Source organism: Adiantum capillus-veneris, chromosome 7 (genome assembly GCF_014529385.1).
Source record: "Adiantum capillus-veneris isolate H3 chromosome 7, ASM1452938v2, whole genome shotgun sequence".
Classification (NCBI taxonomy): Eukaryota; Viridiplantae; Streptophyta; class Polypodiopsida; order Polypodiales; family Pteridaceae; genus Adiantum; species Adiantum capillus-veneris.
The window spans coordinates 29,627,324-29,646,779 of record NC_140937.1 but is presented as its reverse complement, the minus strand read 5'-3'; the positions used below and the strand labels follow the sequence as shown (position 1 = coordinate 29,646,779).

Below are 19,456 nucleotides of genomic sequence, written 5' to 3'. Positions count from 1 at the left end.
CACCTCTGTTTCAAAAGGTATCCATTTCTTGATTTTTATTCTCTATGGGTTTCCCCTCTCGTGAGCTTCAATATTCAACTTTGCCGTACACACCCATTTTGCATCTTTTCCTTGACACAAATAAACTTGCTCTCTCCCTCATCAAGGACCACTGCACTTGCATCCTTAGGGTTTCCCAAAAGCTTCACCCCGGGATGCATCCCCCCCCATCTCCACATACTTGCAAAGACGACCTCTACATTTGGATAACTTCTACATTTGGATTTTCACAGATTGTCTATGCTCTCGTTTATAAAGAAGTTGATGCACACATCACAAGAACTTCACGACACATTCCCAAATGAAAAAAGGGTCTTTTTTTCCATATAATTTACCACGTTCAAGGGGGAAAAAAAACTCCAAATTTTCTTTTCCATTTAGGAAAGCTACTAGTAAAATACACCCATGTTTTCTACTTGGAAATTATGTTGCCATGTGGTGACATATTTTCTCAAGCTAGAAAAATAGTTTTCCTAACTTGGATTTTTTTATAGAGATGGGTTCTCTTTTTGGGTGGCTAAAAATAAGATAAATTGTTTTTGGGATTTTTTTAATTATTGGTGAGTGCTGCAATGAGTGCTCAAAAGGGCAGTGGGTTCTTGAGTGCGTTAACACTAGGTTGGTAACTAACAGGACATAAAAATGTCCTTTCAGGGTTTTGAAAAAAAACCTCCAATTTGTAAAATCCTTTCATGAGGTCATAGTTCAAGGCCTACTACACATGTAAAAAATAAGAAACTTGTAAAATTTCTCATCTTTTGGTCACACAAAGCCTCCAAAGTTGATGGACCGGTACATTTTCATCAAAACAGTCATTTCTTACGTTTTGTTGCATAAAAATAAGATTAGGGATTTTTGTAGGACTTGAGATGAATTCCCTAGTTAACTTCAATGGGTTGGTGATCAGAACATATGATTGCTTCTCACTCACTATTTTTTGTCTTGCCAAAAGAAATAGGTACAAAAAAGTTGAATTTTTACCATTCTACAAACCTATCACCAAAGTTTCTATAGCCACGCTCAATACAAATAATATATGCATGTTTTCTTAGTTCCCTATTGTCCTTTAGGTTTATAAGGAGCCATGGAGCATGTCAAAAGAATAATACATCTCTTACCAAGGGGAATCTTGGGGACAAAGATGAAGTGCTAAATACATCAAACATGAAAAAACTGGGTTCAACATTATGAGTTGTAGAATCCCATAGAAACTATTCAATATCTAGCCAAATTTGATCCTTATGACTAGATATGGTTACTACCTACAAAATGCATGTATTTGTCACAAGAAACTAAGATTATTGAAAAAGCTATACTTGATATACTAGAATGTTTCGTTTTCTTCTATAATTGTAAAAATCAACCATCGTTGTCTACTATGCAAAATAGGGTATTAGGTGTCCCAAAACTCAAGGAATATTAGCTTTATGTTACGATATGGGATATAAAAAATCAAAACTGCATTTGGATATCATGAAAGCCACCAAAAAAATCATAGAAGAGCTAAAATTGGCTAAAAAAGAGGATTTGACAATTTTTGTAATTTGTTCATATCTTACAACTTTAACATTTATTTCTCCCTAGAAGCATCAGGACATGTTGAGGACCACTAAAGATAGTTCTCTAGCATTATAGACCTCACAAACATGAATTCTAGAGTGGTATAGTTGCAAAAAGTTGAAAAAAGCCAAAAACAGGACCTGTTTTTTCACACAGTTTAGGTTGTGAAATGTTGTGCAAGGACAAGGTTAAAGATGGAATTGATATTCCAAAAAAATGTCGAGTTTTTTTCAGCTCATGAGACAACTTTCTAGAGAGATAGCACCTCAAAATACATTTTGAAACTCTTGACATAATTCAAGGAAAATGATCACTTAACAGGACATAAAAGTGTCCCATTACCAACCTAGTGTTAAATTAATGATGTTATCAGCATGGAGGCCGGAGGGATCTTGTGTTGGTGGGTGAAAACTTAAAAGGCTCTCTCAAGAAGGTACAATTATCGCAATGGCATCATTGTGGAGGTTCATTTTTTGAGGTTCTTGCTTTCTCGTTAGATGAGGGTAGTGACTAGGCTAGTCCCCTAAAACCCTAGGTCCCTTCCTTCACGTTCTGCCTTTTTCTCACTTTCTCTTTCTTGCCCTACGCTTTTCCGAATGATCCTATACATATATATCGGGTTTTCAAGCCCTCGGTCACTCTCCACCTAGTGCTTGCGCGAGCCTCTTTGCAGGTTGTGGCTGAGTTGTCCTCAACTTTTTGTAGAGGAGCATCTCAAGCTGTTTTTCAGTGCTTCCCCTCTCCTTTCTCCTCATGCGCTAACAACCCCATGCTCAAAGCTCTCGTCCCTTCACACACTGATCTTGCACGCTCTTTATTTTCTTGGGGATCTCTTTTTGACCCTTTGGAAGGCAATAATTTTGCCGCTTTGTCATATTTTCACTAACGTGACTTTCGCATGTTGGATCTGTTATGCGAGCCATGTTTGAAGGGCTTTGCTCTTTGTGTAGTGTTCTATGTTTGAGGAGCTTTGGGGTTAGTGGAGCATCGACTTTGCAAGATGCAGTAAAGTTAGCACTTAATGGTGAAGGGATGGAAGTGACGAGCGTGAGGTCGTCTTTGTCGCCCCTAATGGGCTTGAAGCCCCGACTTCGTGTTTCAAGAACAAATTCACCCAAGATCTCTAGTGGCACTGATGTCCCACCATTGCATTTGTGAGTAGTGTGTATTTAGCAATGTGTTGGTTGTATTTAAAAACATAACATTTTTAGTAATCCATGACCTTCACTTTGTCAACTTATTGTATTAAATGTCTGTTTTCTTAACTTGGCCTACTTGTTAAACAAAACAAGGTTGTATTAGCGCCCCTCACATGATGGCATGCCCTGAATCATCCCACACAAAGGCTAGAAGGCAACTAAAAGGTGCTTTGCTAATCATAGAGTTTGTGGGTGATTCTGTTGGCTTTTGCATGCACATCCTTTTATTTTTGATACTATGTTGGAATTGCAAAGCGGGTTGCTACCCGTGCCTCGAAACTAAACCTAATTTTTCTAAAATTTCCCCTTAGCCAATTCAAGGAAAGGAGTTTTGTATGTTTGGAGAGATGATTTATTCACAACAATGCTTCTATGTGTGGGGTAGCTCCAATAAGGTTTTACTAAATCTTCGAGTGCGGGTGTTAGAACCTTGTGTGCGTTTGACGCCTTTTTTGCTTTGCTATTATGGGAGCGCCTTTGGTCATCTTTCATGATGTAGCAATTGGTCTTGGGTGTATTGGGTTATTGTTTGTGAGGGTTTTAATCAGTGCAATAAGTGTCGATAAGCACATAAGTTATTGTTGGAGGTCTCTTATATTTAGTGCTCTCTATTTCTCTCTAGCTCACTTCTCATTCTATCTCAAGAGCTCTCTCTCTCTCTCTTTCTTTTTTTGGCCTGCAATTCTTTTCGGCACATTTAGGAAGGCTTGTTTCTTCCGCCGGTTCAGTCTGAACCCAGCCATAGTATAGAGATGCCTTCTCTTTTTGATGACTAAAATAGGAAAAAAGTTAACTTTGTATTTTCAAGCATTTTTTGAAGCAAGAAATTTTGTGATTGGATAGAGGTGATAATGGGCACTTATGATGAGGCAAGGGTGTAATAAGTGAAGAGAGAGGTTGTTACGACAGTCTGCAATGACGTTTCCAAGGTGTCTCTGACTCTCTAGCAGTTTGAATTTTAATTTTTAAAGATTCGCAAAAAAAAATTGCTGGTTGAAAATAGAAATTAGAATGACTTTTTGTTGGAATCAAATTTTTTGATTGGTGGATAAGTTAGCTATTCCATACAGTTGTTTGTTGTCAAGAAAATGATGACGCTATATTCATGGAACGCTATACACGATTGTCAAGAAACTGATAACATCATGTGCGTGGGTAGGGACTGAATTGAACTTATTACTCACAGCTCCCCTGCATGCTGTACGGTTGCACGTCTTGCTCTCATAGCCAGAGCTATCGATCTTCACTCTATGCGTTTCCACATGCGAGCTTCATGTGCCTCCTAAGCTTCCCCTCTTTTGCGTCCAATTCTTCCTCTTCCCTCTTACTTCTTCATTCTGTCATCACCCTCTTCATCTAGGCATGGCATTCCCCCTCCTCTGTCTGCACCCTAGATATTCGCAGTGCCTTCACCCTACATCGCCACTTCACCCATTGGGGCCAGAACATTTATCTCTTTGTGACGGACGTCGTCACTGCTAGGGTTTGGTACAACATGTAAGGTGAAGGTGTACATCTCCACATATGTCTAGCCCTCAACAACCGTGACCTCTTCTACATCATGCCTATGTTGGTGGATAACTTGGTGATAGTGCACACTGAGAGCATAGCACTCTTGTTGATGAAGGGGAAGGAGGTGTCATGGCATGGATTTGCCTAGAGGATTATTTGCTCCGACATGTTGCACGAGCTGAATTGGATAAAATAAGGGCATCCTTAGAGGGTGTCCTTGGAGTGCATGTCGATAGTGGCAGAGGGGGTGAGGTTATCTCCTGGAAACACTCACCATGTGCCCACCAGAAAATATGCAATCGACGGCAGCGTCTTTTCCATTCCTACACATCATCTTCAATGGTGTGGATGCGCAGGTCTTTTGCCCCAATGCCATCTTGTAGAGATTTTGCATGGCATGGGCGTGTTGTGCATATCACTTGTTCTTGGCCTTGTAGAATGCCCCATGAAGGACAATTTCCTCTTCCATGCCTTCTTGCACCTCAATTGTGAGTGGTGGCAAGATAAGAGCCATCTCATATGTAGATGCGTGCTTATCATTAGGAGCTTTAAGGTCTAGGAGGTGGCTACTATGTAGGGAGATACGCTTGATCAGGCCTGCTTCACTCAAGTGGGACGGTTATGTTTGTAGCACATCCTCATAAAGTTCTCCTTTTCAACATCTTAATCGTTGGTAAACCTTAGCAAAAAAATGATAGGATGATGCTGAGATCCAGCTTTGGTGGAGGAGTGGTTGGGCGATAGCACGCACCCGATTTTGCTAGAAATTTTCTTTGTGAGGCTACTTCAATGCTGGCTTATGAGGTTTGTGTTTCAGGTTGGCTTGATTTTGGTTTTTCTTGTGCACCTTTGTTCTGACTGGTTTCATCACTATTGTTTGCAAGGGGGCTATGCCTCTTCCTATTTGCATTTGCAGGTCAAGCCACCTGCCAAGATTCACCCCATCTCCACGTTACACATGCAAATGATGCAAGATTCATGCTGGGCTGGTGTACCATTTTATTCCCACACTTGCTATACCCTTCCTCTCGAGTGTTGACCTCGAGGTGCAGACTCAATCATGCATTTTGCATTGAAGCTGTTTTTTATTTTTGAACATTTCATTGTCTGCCTTAAGCTTTTTATTGAGATAAACTAAATCTTCATTGTAAACGTGTAGGTCCGTCCTCGTTGCTGTCATGAAGATTCTAAGTTATGTGCCCAACTTTTTGTCTACAGGATTGCTTCATTAACGTTTGATCTTGTAATTGTCTATTGACTATGGTTGCTACCAGTTGCAGTCCGCATAGCATTTTTAAATTATCTTTTGTAATATTGATGGCACCTATGTGTATATATTGGAAACGAAGTCATTGCAATGATGGTCATATATCTGAAGCGAGGGTTTTTTCTTCGGGATTATCAAAAAGTGTGCTTGCACACTACACTGAGCAAGGTTAATCGTAGACAAAACTTATGTTGAACGGGACCTTGAATGTGGATGGATGTCAAGGGATGGTGTTGAAAGTAGTTGAGCATCTTCTAGAATATAATTGTCATTACTTACTATAATGCCTCTTGAAAGGTTATTTTCTTCATGGCTTCTCCGTGTAATTTCTCTAAGCTTCAATGTTTGTGACCCTCGTGGTGCACAAACAAGAGAGCTACTCCTTGCAATGCTTGAGAGCTGTTGTCTCTAGTCCTTGAACCCATAGAAAATATTTGCATCTCCGTTTTTATCATGAGAGATATATGCTTTCTCTAGCTCTGTAATTAGCCAAGACTTGCGCTTCAGAAGCAGAGGCCTTGTTTAAGTGTAACCTATAAGATATCCTTTTGTTTGAGCACATTCTAATAAAATGTAATTCTCTTTATTACTTTTGATAGCCTCGCATTTAAAGTCAAATGTGAACCTTGCCCCAAAGATCATAGAAATTGTTAAAAAGATATTAAATAATATATTTGCTTGTGAGATTATGGTGATTTCTCTCTCTAATAATTCCATTCATGTCGGGTATATAAGTCTCAGCAAATTGAACTATTGTATACTTGCATTTTATGGTCATGCCTCTGAGTTTTCTTGCATTCTTTCTTTGGTATCCCTTGTGCTCAATGCAAGCGTAGTTCTATGCTGGTAGTTTGGGGATTTGTACACAAAAAGATTTCTACACTCTTGAACTATTCTAAGAGTTGTCTTGGATTGTGGGCATACCCTTGAACTACGAGAGCGGTGCACTAACTCCACCTAAAAGCTGTTGGATCCATCATGGAGCTATGGGTTACGGGCCACACAACGAGAGCCACACAAGCGAGGCCTTTGAGGAGGGGTGTTGTAGCCTTGCCAAAGCACAGAGGGGGCGTAGAACTTTTTGCAATAGTCATGCTGGGCATATCTTGCAATCAAGGTGCTTTGAGAGTCAACATTGCAAATAGAAAGCTCATGAATGACTTCTCATGCTTACAATTGACCAAAGCATTTCCAATCAGTGTTAGAAACAAACAGGGGTACAGTGTATTCTAACTGCCGCTAAAATCATATAATCCCGGTTAGATTTAATATAATTATCATATGATAGCATGGTAGATTTGCTTTTCTACATGGTAAAGTAGCTCTTTTTCTATATGGTAAAGTAGCAGTTTGTATGTCTTTATTTCTCCAAGTACCATTGTTACAAGTGGAGATACTTCTAGATCTGCATTGTCGCTATACTTTTATTAACATCAAACGGCCTCGAGTCTAGCCAGCAGCTGGGAGATCTTTAACATACGGGGCTTGCCTCTGAGCTAAGATTATTTAAATAGCAAGACAATAGTAGAGTCTAATGCACATAATTGGAGGAGTTTAAACTATGATGGATCTCATTTGAGGGAAGTGTATACGGAAGTTGTTAAGTGGCTTTCATAAGGCTTGACTGGTCAATCAGTTTCAAGTGAGTAAATTTTCACAACATATTTTAGGAAAAGAATATATACATGGGAGTTGAACCATGATAGTACAAGCTTGCTAGCTATGGCATCTATCAATGCCACAAAGCTAAGAAGTCCTTTGTTTATTTCTCAACGGATGCACAATCATTACATGGTGTTTGTATGTTATTTTTATAGAATTTTTATGTCAAATGTTTGTATGTTAATTTTTGGAAGTTCTAATGACAATGGTGGAATTCTTAGTCAGGCATGTCAAGATTCAACATTTGCTTGGTACACTTTAGGTATAATCACTTTCATTTTGTGTGATATATGCGTAGAATTCCTTGTAATCAAAAGTCTTGGATTGTAAAGTAAAGGTTGTTTAGCTGGTATAGCAAGCTCTAAGACAAAGTTGATATGTAAACTCGTGACATTGGCCATGGATAAGTCTAAAGGAGGCCATTGGGAGTAGGATATGTGGACACTTGGTGGTATCCATGAACCTTTAGCATATGTGATGTAGAAACATCTCGTATTACTCATGAGCTATCCTATTAAATGCATTTGGATAGAAATTAGCACCAAAAATTGTGCTTTTACGCTCCGCCAATTTCTTGTTTATGGAAGCCTAGCAAGAAGCTGCATTATATGCAACACTTTGAACCCAAGCCAGCACGGACACTTGGAAGAGCAGCAAGACTTAGAGTGTCTATAGAAGAAAGGTGGACTCTTGAAAGGTGTAGTACAAAGGCTTAAAAGTTAAGAGCCATAGCCATGTGGGAAACTACAAAAGAGGGAGTGGTGGATCTACATCAATTATCGATGCCCATTCCTTTCCCCACACACACAAAGTCTCTCTCTCTCTCTCTCTCTCTCTCTCTCTCTCTCTCTCTCGCATCCTTGCCTTTCTTTATCTCTTGTAAAATAATAACTGCTAGCAATAAGAAGCATGAGCTTTTCAGTATTTGTAATTTTCAAGGCACACCAAAAGATTAAAAGAAGGAAGAGAGCAGAGCCTCCGGGTGGGTTCATACAATCTCGTTGGTAAAAGAGATACAAAAACTTTTCTCCCAGCTTATTGTTCACATAAGACGACAATAGCACATGTATGCAGACCTCACAAAAAAGCTTTCAACGAATCAGCGATAATGCAATGGTGAAGTGGATGGCATGATCAAGGCTTCCTACACTCAAGTTGCATGATGTTTCCATTCCTTTCCCCACATGCACAAAGTCTCTCTCTCTCTCTCTCTCTCTCTCTCTCTCTCTCTCTCTCTCTCTCTCTCTCTCTCTTGCATCCTTGCTAGCAGTAAGTAGCATGAGATTTTTAGTACTTGTAATTTTTAAGGCACACCAAAAGATTAAAATAAGGAAGAGAGTGGAGCCTCTGGGCGGGTTCATACGAGCTCGTTGGTAAAAAAGACACAAAAACTTTTCTCCCATCTTTTTGTTCACATAAGGTGACAACAGCACATGTATGCAGAACTCACACACAAGCTTTCAACTAATCAACGATAATGCAATGGTGAAGTGGATGGCATGATCAGGGCTTCTTACAATCAAGTTGCATGATGTTTCCATGCATGATAGCTTGCCACAATGTTAGATAACGTCAGCATAATGCCCTTACTCTTGATCTGTCATTATTTGTTATATAGAGAAAAATCCATTTTATGTGTGCTTTACATCCCATGTGGGAAGCCTACTGAGTAGATAGCTAGTATCATTTGTTTTTGAGATTCAGATTTGTATCAGTTTACAAAGGAAATGTTGTTCATTTTTTGACATATTACATTGAATCAATTGATTTATTTTAATCTAGTATTCATTTTATTTGTTGTTTTTCATGATGATTTTTTTTCTCAAATGAAAGCACACTACAATTTACACTTCTGATCATTTACAATTCAACATGTATTATTGCAAAGCATGTGCTTCTAAAATTGTCATGTTACTAGTATATATAAAATAGTGGGTCATTACATTCCGTATGAAATCCGTATGGGGAAATGGCTCATTACGAGAATGTCCATATCTTGTCCGATGTAGGGGAGTATGTTAGAATTTTAGATATCGTACATAGAGAGGGTTTCTCTAATTTGGATGCACGCATGTGACATCCTCCCAGTATTAATAGTGAATCTCCGGGGTCACTATGCTATACACTTTTTGACTAGTTTTACTTAGTTAGATCATGTGAGGCATAACTTTTATATGTAAGATAGGGGTATGATAGTTTTCTTTGTTGATTGTTGTATAAGCGTAGAAAGGGGGGGTCATATTCCCTAGTATGAGTCGTATATAGGGGTTTTATCAAAGTTGTCCGCTCGCAGGTGGCGTCCCGTTTTGTATATAGAGTGAATCCCCCGAGGGTGCATCAAATAAATAATTTCCAATTTTCCAGAGCCAAGTGGTTACGTGGGGCCCACATATGTACAGGTAGGACAGCGTGCACATAGTACATCGATTTTCATCATCACTAGTATCAGTGTGTTTTTCTATAATAATAAGGAGTTGGTAGAGCATAAAACTTCTTGAGGAAGCTATTAGCGGGCCAACGCCATGAGGTAAGCAGGTGCATCAGATGACATCTAGTGGCGTCAAAAGGTCGAATGGTGTCAATACTTGCACACTGTAAGCGAGGACACAACGGGAGTGTTTTCTTGTGATCAATTATGCAAAAATTTCATCATGAGGACTATATTTGGGGGCCACTTCACGTGATTGCAGGATGCATTATTGGAAAAAGTTGAGGGCCAAGTGTGCGGATGGATGTAGAAGGGTAACAAAAACACATTACACAGTCATTTTCTGGCATGTTCAGGGTTCGTTAGAGGTCAATCAAGAGGCCCAAGGTTCCCAAGCGATAAAGGGAAGTGTGGAGACTTGAAAGCCTGAGAAAAAAACCAACAAAGTGTAGAGAGAAGAGGAGGATCATCCTCAACTCAATTTTTGTTGTTTTTGGAGCCTGTTTTGGCAATAAGCTTCTCATCCGAGGTCGGATTTCAGCACTTTGATATTGTAAAGTGGGATTTTTGGCCGTTCCGGATGCAATGAAACTATCCATTTTTCAAATTCCTTACTTTTTCTGCTATTTTGGTTGTGTAAGTTTCTCCTGTGAGCGAAGCCTCTGCTCAAATTTGTAATTGTATCTAGCATATTTCATCCATATTGTGTGAGCTATTTGCCCCATTGGTGTTGTTCCAAGATCAATTGTATCTAAAAATCAGAAATATTCCTCTTTTGAGCTGAGTTTTTTGGATGTGTCTGTGTGTGTCTGTGTGAGTGGGCAAATAGATAGTCTCTCTACTCCCACTCCATCGATGTGTTCCATGTCTCGTCCAGGTGGGTTCTTTAATCCGAGTGGTGCCCCATAGTGTGTGTGTGTGTGTATGTGTGTGTGTGTGTGTGTGTGTGTATGTGTGTGTATGATCCCAAGACTATGTGTTGGGTGATTATAGAGGCGTTGTATGTGTTTCCATCCCGCTCACATTCTTTTTGTGCCCTCACTGAGGATATTCTTCAAGTACCTTCAACTTTGGGATTACAGGTTGCATATCACAGATTATAGATTATAGGTTGCAGGTTACAAGTACATGTACAGGTATAGGTACAGGTAGAAGTGATTCACACAGGTATAGATAGCTGGAGTAGAGTGATATACTAGTAAGTGGAAGTCACTTGTAGTTGTCATGGGTATGCATCATTTGGCCTTTGTTTGAGTGCATTGTTTGGTATTGTACGTTACTTGTGGATACTGCCATTGTATGCCTTTGTGGAACCATACTTGGTTTTATTTGGCATCCCAGCCATTTCTGAGACTTGGTCTGGAAGATAGTCATTTCTGAGACTTGACTATACGATATTTTCATAAGCCTTCGTGAGAGAGTCTTGGTGAGGTTTTATTGAGCTAGGGGATTCTCAAATATGAGATCCTTTCAGTGATACAGATGGCTGGAGCACCCTTTTTGTGACCTCAGAATAGGTTATGTACTACTGATTCCTACTTGATACTCGGGTTTCATTACTGGTAGGTTATGCATACATATTGGGTTCTTACTACTCTAATTCTGGGGAAACACTACCAAAATTTTTCCAAGTTGTGATGGCTAGGTTTTTGTCTTTTGAGCCATTTATGCTATTACGCTACTGAAATTCTGGCAAAATCAGAGGATAAGTTAGGTGTGCCTTCTTGGGAGCTGCATGGTTGTCTTTAATGGATAATCAAAACGGACCTCAATTCACTCCTTTTCATTTAACACAAAGAATCTAGATAAATGTTAATGTGTCCAGGAAGATTAATTTCCAGCAGTGTATAGTCTTTATGTTCGGGCCAAGAAGATTAGGAGAGATACTAGAATCCCCTTTGCCTGTTGTAATTTCGATGATTAACTATGAAAACTCATTTGATGTGCATGTGTTTTTCCTTATCCAAAGATGAGCTCCATTGAAGTTTTTGGGGATTGAGTCAGTAAAAAGTTTTGGGTTCTTGCACCTATGTTAGAAGGGGTTCTCAAAGCATCAAAACTTGGGTAGCCATGGCTTTCTCTTATCCGGAATTTCATCGAAGAAGTGATGAAGATGTGGAAGAATTTTTGAAAAGATGGAGATTGCCTGCATTAGCAATCAGATTCATGATCCGGCACAGATGTTACATCTTCTCCATTTGTTTGAAGAGTGATGCATGAGTTTGGTCCAAAGCATTTGAAGAGGAGTTGTGTGTGGCTGATCCACCTATGAGATTAAGTTGGGACAATCTAAGGCATGGATTGGAAGTGGAGTTTGTGAAGACAGAAGATCCTAACAAAGTGTGTCAAGAAGTATAAGGTTTAGTGCAAAGGGAAGGTGAGCCAGTAGATGCGTACATACGTAAGTTTTCAATGGCATGCACTACAAGAGGTTGTGTGCTCTTGTGACGCTTTTAGCGACGGAAATACACTGGGTTTTTATAACCCCCGACGTCGCTAAAAGCGTAGCTACCACCACGGACGATAGGGGGACATCGCTATGACAGTCGCTATATGCGTCGCTATAAACATCACTATATAGCGACGATTATAGATATGCTGCAGAACCATCTATAGCGACGCTGCAGAGCCTTATATAGCGATGTTCATAGCGACACACGAGAGGAAAAAATTTTGGTGGCAGGGCATTCAAACCCATCAACCATATTGAATGTTTCATTAATTGATTCACCTTTGAAAAAAAGTGCAAAGGTAGATATAGACCCAAAATAGTCACCGACAAGACAATATAACCATTAACTCCATCATCCATAGTATGTATTGTTTGCAAAATAAAGATACAAAACTGACAAGCGTGAATTGATGAAATAATTGTACACATAGGAAAAATCACTTCATTGTTAAACTTTGCAAATGTAATAGTTACAAACCATTTTCATTATTTAAAAAATATACATGGTTTTCAAAAAGACGTATAAAATTCGTCTCATGATACATAAGCTATGACAAAAAGAAACCAATGCTATCTAGTTATGGCTAAACTGACGTGGTTTAATCAGACGTCTCATCGCGTCCAAGCGGCGTATCTATCGGATTCTGTAAAAAAAAACAATAAAACAGCTTTTTGTACGTATAAACATATAGCGACATTTATAAAACAATACAACAAATAGAAAAGAATAAACCCTAATACTAACCATGCCTCCGCAAGAACTCAGAATGTCCAAAAGGGCGTTTAAGCCCTTCCTGCCTGCGTACTCACACTTGTACAGTGTGGGATCATGTCCTGTCATCGACCACTATCAAAACATACAAAGAATCCATTATGTTAGAATTTAAAAACCCATAAACCCTAAACTATCAAACATAGAGAGCAATGCGAAAACAATTACAAAATCGGTCTCAAATGATGCCCACCCGCCGCTCCCCAAGTGGTGCGAGCTCCCTGCCTCTACTCGTGCTCTGGCTGCCTCCTTTTGTTGCTTCCACTTGTCGGGATTCTCGCACGCTGATTCCTTCGCATTCTTCCAATCTTCTTTGGCCCGCCAATCTGGTCTGTTCCACCCATGCTTGATTTCTTTTTGCACTTTGGAACGCTTGTGCTTGCAGTATTCGCGTATTCGAACCTTCATCACGTCTTCATTGAAGCGGTCATCCCGTGTTGGAACGGAAAACTCCTCATGAAGCATGCTGATGACTCTGTCTTTTAAATCATTTGGTACTTCACTCCATGTGTTTAGTATGTAGTGTCTAAACACCTGAGAGCAAAGACCGCGCATGCGCAAAATCACCTTCTTGCCTTCATCATCCAAGATGATGCCGCTGTTGAAGTCAACGGAGTAAGGCAAGACCTCTCGCCGCCGCTGACGCGTAAACCTGGGTGTCCCGACAGGGGTCTCTAGCGCCGTGTCAACGGGGGTACGGATGTCAGGTGTCTCCACTGGAGTCTGAGCCCCGAAGCGAAGAGTGTCCACTGGAGTGACTCCTGGAGGAGTAGCTAGTGGTGTGTAGCTCCTAGGAATGACAGTCAGTGGTGTAAAACCTGGTGTCGATGGCGATGCCGTGGCAGATGTCAGGACGGGCAAAGAAGGGGAGGTTAAAGAGCCTCATCGAACATGAGGCGGTGTCGAAACATCGGCGGCGGCATCCCCACAACAACCGCCACCGCCAGCATTAGAGCGTCGGCACCTACACGAGTGTGAAGATCGTCTCATCGACACCGAAGCTTCAGAGCGCGCTGAATGCTCCAAAGCAGAGGGAGATGCGGATGGAGTAGGAATGCGTGATGGTGCGCCAGAGCGATGATGCTCCACATACCACTGTCTCTGCTGGGGTGACAAAGAAGAAAAACTCCTCATCATCCATACCTGCATTAAACACATGAACATTTAAACTTAATATTGAATGAATGGAGTAGAAAACATAGACAAGTATATAGATAGAGAGAGAGAGAGAGAGAGAGGAGGTGCTCGTTGTCCCTACTTGTGAGAACATACCTAGAGCATACGCACCTGGAGTGGACACAAAGACCATTAAATACAATGACCCAATGACGCATATATACAATGACGCAATGGCACGTTCTTCTTCTATTCAACTTGAATGATGGAAGAGGCAAGTCGATAACTCAGAATTTTCAATCGAAAGAGAGAGAGAGAGAGAGAGAGAGAGAGAGAGAGAGAGAGAGAGAGAGAGAGAGAGAGAGAGAGAGAGAGAGAGAGAGAGAGAGAGCACAATCAAATCTTGCAGTCGAAAAACCAGGTGGTGGAGCTGCATGTGGCCATGGATTGCCCAGGATGTGAGTGCAAAATCAATAGAGCGTTATACAACATGGAAGGTACTTAGAGAGCCAAAGTTTTTACAAAATGGAGCAAAATTGTTCAAATACAATATTTATGGCTTTAAGAGATCTCTCTCTCATCCTCGCATAGCTCAGTATAACTTCCTATATCTATATAGAGCTCTCCGTTTAAACAGATGTCCTCCGTTTCATTTTGTAGATGCTCTGCATGCACCCCATACAGAGTAGCAGCTTGATGTTCATCTCGCACCACCTCAATGGCTTCTGCCTGAGCATCTTCTCCGATCTCCTCCATTGTTGCCGCTGTGATTGGCACATGGTAGCCTTCATACGTCCGTGCACTATGAGGGGCTACCTCTATGCCGTACCACCAGTTTGATGTAGACTTTGTATTCCCCTCTGAAAAGAATGCAGTCATTAGGACAAGCGTGGATCGAATTGTAATCCATCCCCAAGTTTCATAAAATCTTTCTTGCTTCCTCTCGGGAATCTAACATCACATCATCAACTGGTAGTATGTGCTCTTTGAGCAATCTACACAACATAAAAACACGGTACAATTGTGTAAAAAGCTATCACATCATTATACATTTAGAGTTTTATTAAAGTAAACTAATTGTAATAGATCACCTGAAAAGCGTTGTGACGCTAGTGTCACTCCATCCAAACTTTTCCTGCATGTTGAGAAGAACCAGGAGCGCTTTCAATCTAGACACACGTGCTCCATTTTACAATGGCGTGTCAACTTCACTTTTCATATCATAATAGATAAGCCTTTCTGAATCCATGATCGTCTCGATCATTTCATCAATCTCAAGCTCAAACATTGCCTCGTTGGGAATGTGGTTTGTATGATCATGCCCCGAGCTTTCAGAGGCTACATCTTGTGGCCTCACATATGCTGCTTGACCAAAGCGCCTCCAAACACATCTATTGGGTTGCAAGATTGCTGGCTGTTGGCCAGCGTCAGAGTCCGATGAGTTATAATTGGCAACAACTCGATCTATAATAGATGGATCGAACTGGCCAAATTCACAAACGTGCTACAAAGAAACGCGTCTTGTCCATCACACAGCATGCTTGCATTGATTACAAGGACATACGATCCTCATTGACGGCCCCACATCCTCGTCACTACTCAAAATGAGGGAAAAAGTCTTATAACCTGGACAACAAATTTAATCTTCTATTGGCATTCTTCGTCTTATCTCTCTCTCTCTCTCTCTCTCTCTCTCTCTCTCTCTCTCTCTCTCTCTCTCTCTCTCTCTCTCTCTCTCTCTCTCTCTCTCTCTGTTCACACTGTAAACTACCTCACATTCTCTTGTCGTATCCAATCTCCACACACCTCGGTCTAGAGGTGCACGGAGATCATAACCACCGGGTTATAATCTCATCTTTATTGGTCAATGCGTATATTTGTGGGTACAAGAAATAAACACACCCATGTCTACATAATAGTGCATGTAGTGGACAAAAGCCCTTTGCCTCTTCTCTAGCTGTAGCATTTCACAGCATCTTAATATCTTAACTCTAATTTTTTTACCGCAATCTCGAAGTTAGACTCTAATATAAAAACTCAATCCAAAATCTTTTCTTAAATCTAACCTAATTGAACATGTGGTGATTCGCTCCATTGAAGGGTAAAAGACATACCAATGGGGCTACTAGCTGTGTAGATGTGAAAAGGAGAGCATGTATATTGAATGGTTCCCCTCTCTCTCTCTATATATATCTCTATCTCCCTCTCCCTCTCTCTCTCTCTCTCTCTATGTCTAATATATATATATATATATATATGTATGCGATAACAAAAAAGGCACATTTTTCTCCCCTTCAAACCTTCTCCATAAAAAGTGGCCTTTCTCTAAAGAATCTTCATATAAAAAGTCTTGTAAGAGTGTCTTTTGTCCATTAATTAAAAAGCTTTCTTTTGTGTCCTTGCAAAGCTAGAAATCCCCCCCTCCTCCCAAAAATAAAAAATAAACAGAACAGTGTTGCTCCTTTTTGCCTATAATTATCCTCCTTAAAACATTTCATAGGCCCACTCCTGGAAGATAAGACATTTATGTAGGCAAGAACCTACGTTGAAAATAAGTCTTGTGCTGACCTCTTGTGATTCTCTACAGGTAGACTGAGATTTCCCTTATGGGATTTCCAAAGCTACCCATCAAAGCTAGTATTAAAATCTTGCATTGAAGTATTTGTGTATGTGAGACCCATTCACATCTACACAACTGTTGTATGCGGCCCATCACTTGCTTCCCCTCAGGGGTCATAATGGTCTCATCGGACATAAGATTGATGAGGTAGGCGTATCACTTTGGCATGTCCCTCCCGTGAACTATAGCAACCTTGTCTGATGAATGGTCATCAGCCAGGCCTCTAGGTGACCCCGACGCACTGTTCGAGTCACTTCAAAGCATCTCCGACGTAGTGACCGAGACACCGGCCACTCTCCAACACGGAGGCAGTATAATCCTTCGGTGTACTCAAAATAAACCTAAATCTAATCTAATCTAACTTAAATAAGCCTAAATCTAATCTAACTAAATCTAAATCTAACCTTATCTTAACCGATAAAAAGAAGAAAATAGTATAAACTTTCTATCACCCAAGTGTGGTAGATTGGTTATGCCATTTCCCTCATAACAGGTACTAAATAACATAAATAAACCTAAATCTAATCTAATATAACGTAAATCTAAATCTAACGTAAATAAACCTAAATCTAATCAAACGTAAATCTAACTAAAAATAAACCTAAATTTAATTTAATTTAACTTAAATATACCTAAATCTAATTTAACGTAAGTCTACATCTAACCTAATCTTTAACATCTTTTGGGATAGTTTCCTACGTCATTAAAAAAAACTCTCTTCTTCTTGTGTGTGTGTGTGTGTGTGTGTGTGTGTGTGTGTGTGTGGGTGTGTGTGTGCCAATAAAAAGAGAAAAATGGTATAACCTTTCTATCACCCAAGTGTGGTAGATTGGTTATGCCATTGCCCTGTTGAATAACAGGTTTTGAGTTCAACTCCTCGTCGGCTAGATCTTTAGGTCTCTTTAATTAGTTTCCTACGACATTAAATTAAACTCTCTTCTTCTCGGGTGTGTGTGTGGGTGTGTGTGCACGCCAATAAAAAAATGAGAAAAATGGTATAACGTTTCTATCACCTAAGTGTGATAGATTGGTTATGCCATTTCCCTCATGAATAACAGGTCTTGAGTTCAACTTCTATCGACTAGATCTTTAAGGTCTCTTGGGATAGTTTCCTACGATGTTAAGACTCTCTTCTTCTTCTTCTTCTTCTCTCTCTCTCTCTCTCTCTCTCTCTCTCTCTCTCTCTTTGTTCTATATCTTTCTCTTTCCTCTGTCTCTCTCTCTTTTCCTCTCTCAATGTGTGTGTGCATTCTTTGTTTATGCATGTGTGTGTGCGTTTTTGGTTTATGCATGCTCTCTCTCTTTTCCTCTCTCAATGTGTGTGTGCATTCTTTGTTTATGCATGTGTGTGTGTGTTTTTTGTTTATGCTTGTGCTCTCTCTCTCTCTCTCTCTCTCAAAAACACAATCTGTGTGTGTGTGTGTGAGAGAGAGAGAGAGAGAGAGAGAGAGGGAGAGAGAAAGAGGGGAAGGGAACATGAGAGTGAGGAGAGGAAAGGAGCATACCTGGCTCTCGTTCCTCTCCTCGTGTGTGTGTGTGTGTGTGTGTGGAGAAGAAAGAGAGAGAGAGGGAGAGCGCGCGTTACCTTGCTTGCTTGAGCGCGCGCTGAAAACTCAGATCTAAGATTTGAGTTTTCGAACGCTCTTGGTTATTCTTTTTAGCCCTGACGGCATCGTTATAGGCGCCACTAAGTTACAAGTAACTTAGCGACGCTCATAGTGATGCCTATAGAGACGCCGTGTTTTTCACATTTGAGCGTCGCACTACGAGCGTCGCTACTATTAAGTACTCTTGTAGTGATGGAAACGGATGTGCAAGGCCTTAGCACCATAGGTACCTCCACCTGACATGAGGAAGAAAGATAGGTTCTTGGCTGGTCCTTGGGAGAATATACGTTGGAGAGTGGAGATAAAGAAGCCTAGGATATATGAAGATGCACTACCTGTAGCGAGAAACAAAGAGTGAAAGCTGAGAATAATGAGTCAGCTAGGAGTAGAGTTTTTGCCCAAGAGGTCTGAATTTCAGTCTATGGATCCTTTGCAAGGTCGCATGCCAGGGGTTCATCATGAACCAGTGGTTTCTGTTACTTCTCAGGTTATGCCAGCAGTGGTCACTACAACTATGCAAGATGATGGGCTAAGGCAAGACATGAGGCAAGTGTAGATTTAATGAAGCATCTCAGCCTAAATATGCTACATAATGTGGGAAATAATCGAGGTCGGGGGAGGTTTGGAAATCAGCCAGGAGGTGAAGAAAGACCTAGGAATGGTGTTGGACAAAGCAATGGTAGGTTCCAGAGGTAGACGCCCTTGTGTTATAATTGTGGAGAGTTGGGCCACACCAGCCCGGAATGTGATAAGCCACCATTGATGGGGGGGAGACATGTATCCATTTCCAAGGAAAGTGCTAGCTAGTTCAAATGATTATGGCATTGAAATTAGGGAGAAGAAGGAAGGAGTGGATTAACCCAAGAGGAAAAGGGAAAGATAAAAGTGATAAGTGTGGTCACCTTGGAGAAGGCAACAAAGCTGGAGGATACATTAGTGATGCATGTTGTGAAGAGGACCACACAAGATAAGAAAGGAAGAAATGTCCCAGGTCCTAGCAAGAAGAAGGGAAGGAGACATGAAGACGAGGATGTCAAGGCCAAGAGGAAAAGAAGGGCTCATCGCAAGTTTCATGTTTAAGAGTTTCCACTAGGGGACGGTGGGCAATTAAGCTATGACTTGAAGGAGGATTCGACAAGCAAAAAAGCAGATGTTACTTTTAGGTAGCTTATAGAGTTGGTGCCCAAGCTAGACAATGGAAGAGGATGGTTAACCCAATGGA

General features: G+C 40.6%; 1 pseudogene; it reads left to right on the top strand.

Moving 5' to 3' along the window:
* The first annotated feature begins 4,071 nt into the window (after window positions 1-4,071).
* On the top strand, window positions 4,072-5,568 carry LOC147453622 (uncharacterized; annotated as a pseudogene).
* Window positions 5,569-19,456: the final 13,888 nt, after the last annotated feature.